Below are 11,075 nucleotides of genomic sequence, written 5' to 3' on the forward strand. Positions count from 1 at the left end.
AGGAAATATCAATGAAACTAACAGCTGGTTATTTAAAAAGATAAATAAAATTGATAAACCTTTAGCCAGCCTCATCAATAAAAAAAAGGAAGCAGGCCCAAATCATTAAAATGAAATGAAACACTTACAGAAATATAGAGGGTTATAAGACACTACTATGAACAACTACATGCCAACAAAATGGACAACCCTGGAAAAATTCTTAGAAAGATATCTCCCAAGACTGAACCAGGAAGAAATAGAAAATATGAACAGGCCAATTACTAGTAATGAAATTGAGTCAGTAATTTTAAAACTCCCAACAAATGTTCAGGACCATGTGGCTTCAAAGGTGAATTATACCAAACATTTAGAGAAGACTTAACACCTATCCTTCTCAAAGTATTTTGAAAAATTGCAGAGGAAGGAACACTTCTAGCCTCATTCTCTGAGGCCAGCATCACCCCAAAACCCAAACCAAAGATCTCACTTACAGGTCAGTATCACTGAGGAACATAAATGTAAACATCTTCAACATTCTCAACAAAATATTAGCAAACCAAATCCAACAACGCATAAAAAGGATCATACACCATGAACAGGTTGGATTTATCCATGGGTCACAGATGGTTCAACATACATAAAATCAGAGTGATACACCACATCAGTAAAAGAAAAGACAAAAACCACATGATTATCTCAATAAATACAAAAAAAGGTTTTGATACAATTCAATATCCATTCATGATAAAAAAAATACCTCTCATCAAAGTAAGTATAGAGGGAATATACCTCAGCATAATAGAAGCTGCTTATAACAAACCCAAGCCAACATAACACTCAATGGTGAAAAGCTGAAAGCCTTCCCACGAAAATCTGAAACAAGACAAAAATATCCCTTCTTACCACTGTTATTCAACATAACACTGGAAGTCCTAGATACAGAAATCAGACAAGAAAAAGAAATACAAGGTGTCCAAATTGGAAGGGAACAGATAAAACGTCATTATATGTCAAGGACATGACATTGTGTGTGTGTGTGTGTGTGTGTGTGTGTGAGTGTGTGTGTGTATGAAAACCCTAACAAGACTCCACATAAAAACTATTAGAACTGATAAATTCAGCAAGGTACCAGGATACAAGATTAACAAACAGAAACTTGTTATATTTCTTCATACTAACAGTTAAATATTAGACAGGGAAAGTAAAAAACTAATCCCTTTTAAAATCATGTCAAACAAAAAAATAAAAACTTATGAATAAACCTGACCAGAGAGGTGACAGATGTATATGATGAGAATTATTAAACACTGATAAAGGAAACTGAAGGTGATTTAAAGAAATGGAAAGATATTCCATATTCTTGAACTGGAAGAATGAATATTGACATACAGATCAATGGAACAGAATAGAGAGCCTAGAAATAAACCCACATAGTTATGATAAACTAATCTATAACAAATGGGGCAAGAATATACAACAGAGAAAAGACAGTCTCTTCAAAAATTAGTGCTGGGGCTTGGAAGATTCAAACTGTTTCATAAAAGTCCATTACCAATACAATTCATTTAAAATTTTTTTATTGAAGTAAGATTACTTAAAATAATATATTAGTTTCAAGTATACAACATAGTGGTTTGATATTTCTATAATTACATGCCACATAAAGTTACTTTTTTAAACTGAAATAAAGAAAAAATAGCACTGGGAAAACTGGATAGCTACATATAAAGCAATGAAATTAGAACATTACATAACATCATACTCAAAAATAATTTCAGAATGGATTAAAGATCTAAATATAAGACCAGAAACTTTAAAACTCCTAGAGGACAACACAGGCAGAAGACTTTTCGAAATAATTCAAAGCAAAAATTTTTTGGCTCTGTCTCCTAAAGCAAAGGAAATTAAAGCAGAAAATAAACAAATAGAACTTAATTAAACTTAAAGCCTTTTGCACAGCAAAGGAAACCATCAACAAAACAAAAAGACAACTAACTGAATGGGAGAAAATATTTTCAACTGATAAGACCAATAAGTGGTTCATATACAACATATACAAGCAGTTCATACAACACATCAAAATATAAACAACTCAAATAAAAATGGGGAGAAGAAATGACTAGACATTTTCCAAAGAGGAAATGCAGATGGCTAACAGACATGAAAAGATGCTGAACATTACTAATCATCAGAGAAATGCATATCAAAACTACACAAGATATAACCTCACATCTCTCAGAATGGCTATCATCTAAAAAACACAACATATATTGGCAACGATGCGGAGAAAATGGAACCTTTGTACACTATTGATGAAAATGTAAATTGGTGCAACCACTGCTGAAAGCAGAATAGAGGTCTCCCAAACAGCTAAAAATAGAACTGCCACAGTTCAGTTCAGTCACTCAGTCATGAACGACTCTTTGCAACCCCATGGACTGCAGCATGCCATGCCTCCCTGTCGATCACCGACACCCCGAGTTTACTCAAATTGTTCATTGTGTTGCTGTGATGCCATCCAACCATCTATCCTCTGTTGTCCACTTCTTCTGCTGCCTTCAATCTTTCCAAAAATCAGGGTCTTTTCAAATGAGTCAGCTCTTTACATCAGGTGGCCAAGTATTGGAGTTTCAGCTTCAACATCAGTCCTTCCAATGAATATTCAGGACTGATCTCCTTTAGGATGGACTCGTTGGATCTCCTTGCAGTTCAAAGGACTCTCAAGAGTCTTCTCCAACACCACAGTTCAAAAGCACCAGTTCTTCAGCACTCAGCTTTCTATATAGTCCAACTCTAACATCCATACATGACTACTGGAAAAATCATAGCCTTGAGAGATGGATCTTTGTTGGCAAAGTAATGTCTCTGCTTTTCAATATGCTGTCTAGGTTGGTCACAGCTTTCCTTCCAAGGTGTAAGCGTCTTTTAATTTCATGGCTGCAATCACCATCTGCAGTAATTTTGAAGCCCCCTCCACCCACCGCCACACACACACACGCACAAAAGTCAGCCACTGTTTCCACTGTTTCCCCATCTATTTGCCATGAAGTGATGGAACCGGATGCCGTGATCTTAGTTTTCTGAATGTTGAGCTTTAGGCCAACTTTTTCACTCTCCTCTTTCACTTTCATCAAGAGGCTCTTCAATTCTTCTTGCCTTTCCGCCATAAGGGTGCTGTCCCCTACATATCTGAGGTTATTGATATTTCTCCCAGCAATCTTGATTCCAGCTTGTGCTTCTTCCAGCCCAGCATTTCTCATGATGTACTCTGCATACAAGTTAAATAAGCAGGGTGACAATATACAGCCTTGACGTATTCCTTTTCCTATTTGGAACCAGTCTGTTGTTCCATGTCCAGTTCTAACTGTTGCTTCCTGACCTGCACACAGATTTCTCAAGAGGCAGGTCAGGTGGTCTGGTATTCCCATCTCTTCCAGAATTTTCCACAGTTTATTGTGATCCACACAGTCAAAGGCTTTGGCATAGTCAATAAAGCAGAAATAGATGTTTTTCTGGAACTCTCTTGCTTTTTCCATGATCCAACAGATGTTGGCAATTGAATCTCTGGTTCCTCTGCCTTTTCTAAAACCAGCTTGAACATCAGGAAGTTCACGGTTCACGTATTGTTGAAGCCTGGCTTGGAGAATTTTGAGCATTACTTTACTAGTGTGTGAGATGAGTGAAATTGTGTGGTAGTTTGAGCACTCTTTGGCATTGCCTTTCTTTGGGATTGGAATGAAAACTGACCTTTTCCAGTCCTGTGGCCACTGCTGAGTTTTCCAAATTTGCTGGCATATTGAGTGCAGCACTTTCACAGCATCATCTTTCAGGAATTGAAATAGCTAAACTGGAATTCCATCACCTCCCCAGCTTTGCTCATAGTGATGCTTCCTAAGGCCCACTTGACTTCACATTCCAGGATATCTGGCTCTCAGTGAGTGATCACACCATCATGATTATCTGGGTTGTGAAGATCTTTTTCGTACAGTTCTTCTGTGTATTCTTGCCACCTGTTAATATGTTCTCCTTCTATTAGGTCCATACCATTTCTGTGCTTTATCGAGCCCATCTTTACATGAAAGGTTCCCTTGGTAGCTCTAATTTTCTTGAAGAGATCTCTAGTCTTTCCCATTCTGTTGTTTTCCTCTATTTCTTTGCATTGATCACTGAAGAAGGCTTTCTTATCTCTCCTTGCTATTCTTAGGAACTCTGCATTCGAATGAGCATATCTTTCCTTTTCTCCTTTGCTTTTCACTTCTCTTCTTTTCACAGCTATTTGTAATGCTTCCTCTGACAGCCATTTTGTTTTTTGAATTTCTTTTTCTTGGGGATGGTCTTGATACCTGTCTTCTGAACCTCCATCCATAGTTTATCAGGCAATCTATCAGATATAATCCCTTAAATCTACTTCTCATTTCCACTGTATAATCATAAGGGATTTTATTTAGGTCATACCTGAATGGTCTAGTGGTTTTCCCTACTTTCTTCAATTTAAGTCTGATTTGGCAATAAACAGTTCATGATCTGAGCCACAGTCAGCTCCCAGCCTTGTTACTGCTGACTGTATAGAGCTTCTCCATCTTTGGCTGCAAAGAATATAATCAATCCAATTTCGGTGTTGACCATCTGGTGACGTTCATGTGTAGAGTCTTCTCTTGTGTTGTTGGAAGAGGGTGTTTGCTATGACCAGTGCGTTCTCTTAGCAAAACATTATTAGCCTTTGCTCCGCTTCATTCCGTATTCCAAGGCCAAATTTGTCTGTTACTCCGGGTGTTTCTTGACTTCCTACTTTTGCAGTCCAGTCCCCTATAATGAAAAGGACATCTTTTTTGCGTGTTATTTCTAAAAGGTCTTATAGGTCTTCATAGAACCATTCAACTTCAGCTTCTTCAGCATTACTGGTTGGGGCGTAGACTTGGATTACCCTGATATTGAATTGTTTGCCTTGGAAACAAACAGAGATCATTTTGTTGTTTTTGAGATTGCATCCAAGTACTGCATTTTGGACTCTTTTGTTGACCATGATGGCTACTCCATTTCTTCTAAGGGATTCTTGCCCACAATAGTAGATATAATGGTCATCTGAGTTAAATTCACCCATTCCAGTCCATTTTAGTTCACTGATTCCTAAAATGTTGATGGTCACTCTTGCCATCTCCTGTTTGATCACTTCCAATTTGTCTTGATTCATGGACCTGGCATTCCAGGTTCCTATGCAATATTGCTCTTTACAGCATCAGACTTGCTTATATCACCAGTCATATCCACAACTGGGTGTTGTTTTTGCTTTGGCTCCATCTCTTCATTCTTTCTGGAGTTATTTCTCCACTGATTTCCAGTAGCTTATTGGGCACCTACCGACCTGGGGAATTCATGTTTCAGTGTTCTGTCTTTTTGCCTTTTCATTCTGTTCACGGGGTTCTCAAGGCAAGAACACTGAAGTGGTTTGCCATTCCCTTCTCCAGTTGGACCACGTTTTGTCAGAACTCTCGGCCATGACCCCTCCGTCTTGGGTGGCCCTACCTGGCCTGGCTCATGGTTTCATTGAGTTAGACAAGGCTGTGGTCCGTGTGATTATATTGGTTATCACTGTTTAGTCACTAAGTCATGTCTAACTCTTTTTGTGACCCCAAGGACTGTAGCCCACCAGGCTCGTCTGTCCATGGGATTTCCCAGGCAAGAATACTGGAGCAGGTTGCCACTTCTTTTTCCAGGGGATCTTCGCAACCCAAGGATCAAGCGCACATCTCCTGCATTTGCACACGGATTCTTTACCACTGATCCCCCCAAGGAAGCCCCACAAATGGAGCATAATTTTTAAAAATTGTGAATCACTAAGTTCATTATATACCTGTAAATTACATAATAATTGTACATTAAATATAGTACAAAAAAACAAAAGAACATGGATTCCTGAAGAAGTTCAACCTCTGATTAACATATAACCAAGCAATTCCATTCCTAGGCATATAGCGCCACAAAATGAAAATATCAATACATGTCCCCACATAAACTTGCACATAAATGTTCACAGCAGTGTTACTTATGATAGACAGAAACAGAAGTAACTCAGTTGTCCTTCAATTGATACAGTAAGAAGCCACACAGGTGTGAGGACTCCAAAGAAAAGAGAGAGCTAGGAGAGCAGAAGGTGATGGGGATGAGAACAGAGGAACAAGATCACACAGAGACTTACAGGCTTGGTTAAGACATTTATTTTTTAATATTAAATAAGAGGAAGCAAAACAATTGAAAACAGGGACTCAGTTATGTGTGAATGTTCACATCAGCATTATTCACAATAGTCAGAATGTGGAAATGAATCAAATGTCCTTTAAGAGATGAATGAGTAAACGATTTGTGATATATTTATTTTTTTCCACCCATTCATGTTATTTTTATTTATTTATATTTTTAAAAATTGGAGTATAAGTGCTTTAAATGCTGTTAGTTTCTATTGTTTCTAATGTTGTTAGTTCCCAGTTTCTAATGACGTGACTCAGCTATATGTATACATATATATCCCCTCCCTCTTGTACCTCGCACTTTCCCCTCCCCATCCCACCATTCTAGGTTATCACAGGGCATGTGGCATATTCTTAGAAGGACACAAAAAGAAATGAAATTCTGATACATAGACATCAACAACATGGATAAACCTTTGAAATATGAAAAAGGCCAGACCAGAAAAGTACAAATATTATATGATTCCATTTGTATGAAACATCTAGCGTAGATAAATTCATAGAGAAAGAAGGCAGATGAAATGTTAGTAGGCCCTGTGGGGAGGGGAAATGCAAATTGAAGTGAAGTGAAGTGTCCAACTCTTTGCAACCGCATGGGCTGTCCGTGGAATTCTCCAGGCCAGAATACTAGAGTGGGTAGCCTTTCCCTTCTCCAGGGGATCTTCCCAACTCAGGGACTGAACCCAGGTCTCCTGCATTTCAGGCAGATTTTTTACCAGTTGAGTCACAAGGGAAAATGAGAAGTTATTGCTTAATGATTACAGAGTTTCTATTGGGGATGATGAAGTTTTAGAAGCAGATAGTGATGATAGATGCACAGTAAGAATGTACTTAATTTCACACAACTGTACACTTAACATGGTTAAAATGGCAAATTTTACATTGTCTATATTTTTACTATCTTAACATATTTCAAAAAAATGAAGAGAAGCCATTAACAAGTTCAAAGTAGACTGTAGGAGTGTGAGGCATGACTTTATCAAATTTAGGTTTTGCAAGGATCACTTTGGTTTTAGCACAGAAGAAGGATGGAATGAGTTCCAAGATGTATGTGAGGAGATCAGCTAGATTTGCAATGGCAGTGGACAGAATTGAGATACACAAATTTTATTTTCTATCTGTAAAAATTTTGGCTTGGTGATTAACTGAGAGGTAGGGAGATAGTAAAGATGTCAGTCTAGAGACTACTGGAGTAAGTCCAACTTTGAGTATGATAGGTTGAGTGATGTCCATGGAGTGACATCAAGTAGACAACTTGCCATATGAGTCTAGAATTCAATGGAAATGTGTACACTAGAGATATAAAACAAAGATTTGAATCTCTCTTCTAAAAACTGTCAAAATGTTTGATATCCAATAATAATTTTTTAAAACTTTGGAGATACAGAAAAGAGAGAGATATATGCAATCCAGAATTAGTAGAATATATTGCTTGAGGGATAAAATTATTGGTACCCTGGGAAGAGACACAAGATTTAGTTTATCAGAGAAGGCAGAAATTTCAATACAACCAGTGGTGTAAAAGCTATACTAATTAGTAAGAGACTTAAAAGGCTTAGCAAAGATAGAGCTAAAGAAACAACTGGGACTATGACAGATGGTATAACAGTTATACATCACCATTCACTAGGCATTTCAGACCATGGACTTAAGTCCAGAGAAGGCCAGGTGCCTTTGAGAAGGCTGGCCTCTCACCCTAGTGCCTTTGAAGCAGGCTGGCCTCCTAGCAGGACTCCTGCTTTCCTGCTGAACCTCTGTGCTGGGAGCCAACCATCATGCCCAACTTGGCGCTAAGAGCCTCACCACTCTGCAGAGCATTCTTGCTGTTTCCTGTAGGTATGGCCACCTGGCCTTGGGAAGGGGCCATTAAAGACCCAGGTCTATCGATGACTGCCACAGAGTCAGCTAAGGGAGATGAGACAATGAGGAAACAATATTCAAAGAGGAGCATCACACTGGGGCTCGGAGCACAGTGAACCCCTTTCAAACAGTGATTCATAATACACCCCCACTTCTGAATCAGTGTTCAGGTTATAATCTTATATTTGTTGCATAGAACCTGGCATAAAGAAAGTCTGGTGTAGTGCAACAGGTTTAAGGCCTCTATCCACACTTACCTATTAAGACACGGTTTTGAGGTGGGAAAAAGCACGAAATCAGCTGAAATTTCAGAAAGGAAGAAAACACCTATTGTTGAAGAAACTTTATATAAAGAGTGCTGGTTTCATGGTTTCATATATATTTATGTATTATATATATATATATATATATATAAAAGAAATGTGTGTGTATAAGTACATATATATATATATTTGCAAGCAATTTGGCAGTATAGTAAATTTTCCTTAAAATTAGCACAGTCATTCTATTTCTGGAAATGATCCTCAAGAAATAATCTAAAATACAAATATAAGCTTTAGGCACAATGATGTTCTATTATACAATTATTTAAAATAGTAAAAAGTTGGAAAAATCACAATGTTCAGCAATTAGGGAGCAGTTAAGTGAATTAACGGAGACAGCAATGGCACCCCACTCCAGTACTCTTGCCTGGAAAATCCCACGGATGGAGGAGCCTGGTAGGCTACAGTCCATGGGGTTGCGAAGAGTCGGACATGACTGAGCGACTTCACTTTCACTTTTCACTTTCATGCATTGGAGAAGGAAATGGCAACCCATTCCAGTGTTCTTGCCTGGAGAATCCCAGGGATGGGGGAACCTGTTGGGCTGCGGTCTATGGGGTCACACAGAGTCGGACACAACTGAAGCGACTTAGCAGCAGCAGTAGCAGCAAGTGAATTAAGACATTACTATGCATTATAATACTAGTCACCAAAAATATTTTTATTTGCTAAAAATGTTTATATGTAGCGTTAAGCCACAAAACAAAAACAGAAAAAACTGTATATAGAATGTGACCTCAAAGATACTACGAAGAAAAGACAATGATTAAACAACAAAATAAATTTAGTTATCTCTGTAGTTCACAGAATTATGAGTGACATTTTAAATCTCCAACAGCACTTTACAGATTTTCTGCAATGAGCAGATGTTTATTTTGTCATTGTAAACAATAAACATTAGAAAAAAACAGAAACAGAAGGGTAAATTGGAAATTATGACTGAATTGTTTTACTTATATGGGATTCAGAATTATATTAAATTTTGTCCTATCAGTTGACCATAAACACTGCCTTTCTTCTACCCAAAGTCATCCCTTTTCATCCCATATTAAGTCAGCAGAATACCACTGTCAGAGGAAGTCCCAGAACAGGCAATCTTGTTATGTTTATCATCAGGGAAGCTGGCTGGCCTGGGTTTGGAAGGAAGCTTTCCCGCCTCATGAGTGTCAAACACTGATTTCAGCATGGCCCCTGCTCTATCACGCCTAGTGTGGCAAGGTGCAGGGCCAGCAGGGCAGCCTAGACTGACAGCTGGTGCCTTGGGCTTTGCCAGCTTTGCTGAGTGGCTAGCCAGCTTGAAAAGGCAACAGGAAGCAGATGGCCAGCAGTCCCTTCTTTTTCTGGCCGGTGAGCCATCTGGAAAAAAGGAAATTGATCCGCCGCCTGGAGAGGAAGGCACTGGTAATAAATATCTCTGATCCTCACATTCTACAGTGTGCGATGTCCAAGGAAGAAGGCAGGTATCTGCTTCAGGAGCTGATGGGAAAACAATCCCAAGCATCATAGCTCATAGGATATAGTATGTGTGCTTAGTCATTTAGTCTAGTCCAACCTTTTGTGACCCTATGAACCACAGTCTGCTAGGCTCCCCTGTCCATGGGGATTCTCCAGGCATGAATAATGGAGTGGGTTGCCATGCCCTCCTCCAGAGTATCTTCCCAACCCAGGGATCGAACACAGATCTCCTGCATTGCAGGTGGATTCCTTACCATCTGAGTCACCAGGGAAGCTGAATAATACTGGAATGGGTAGCCTATCCCTTCTCCAGAGGATCTTCCCTACCCAAGAATCGAACCAGGGTCTCCTGCATTACAGGTAGATGCTTTACCAGCTGAGCTACCAGGGAAACTCCATAGGATATATACGGCAACCTTATTGGAGGGGGCAGCTTTCTGTGGTGGAGAAGGCAATGGTACCCCACTCCAGTACTCTTGCCTGGAAAATCTCATGGACGGTGGAGCCTGATGGGCTGCAGTCCACGGGGTCACCAAGAGTCGGACACGACTGAGCCGATTTCACTTTCACTTTTCACTTTCATACATTGGAGAAGGAAATGGCAACCCACTCCAGTGTTCTTGCCTGGAGAATCCCAGGGATGGGGGAGCCTGATGGGCTGCCGTCTATGGGGTCCCACAGAGTCGGACATGACTGAAGTGACTTCGCAGTAGGAGCAGCTTTCTGTGGGCCAAGAGCCCACAAGGCTCTACAACCCTACTAACGCAGTGACTCACAATGGCACTGTGAATGCCAGCGAAGCAGGCATGGAGAATGCAGAAAGTTCTTTCTTCTTCTGGGAATGCAGCCTGGACAACAACCACACTATGTGGGATCCTCCAACCCCCTGCATTTGCCTCTCAGTCTGCAGGTCCTCCAAATGCCCTCCATGCTACTGAGGTAGAATAGGTTTAGCAAGGAAACATTTGCAGCCTCAGAACACTCCAATTATCTTCAGATGCTTTCCCTTTGATTTAAATGTATTGCTTCTGACATGGAGGCTATAATCCACAGTATTTTTAATGGTAGGAATATCTGTGTTTTGGAAGTTGAAATGTAAATAAAGGGATGCTCAAGTGAGGGCCAGAGGTAAAAAGAGAAAGAGGTGAGATAGTCTCCTGCTTCTGAGGGTCATTGTGCTGTTCCTTTCTTATGCTTTCCTGCACCTCTG

This window comes from Ovis aries, chromosome 1, assembly GCF_016772045.2.
Source record: "Ovis aries strain OAR_USU_Benz2616 breed Rambouillet chromosome 1, ARS-UI_Ramb_v3.0, whole genome shotgun sequence".
Classification (NCBI taxonomy): Eukaryota; Metazoa; Chordata; class Mammalia; order Artiodactyla; family Bovidae; genus Ovis; species Ovis aries.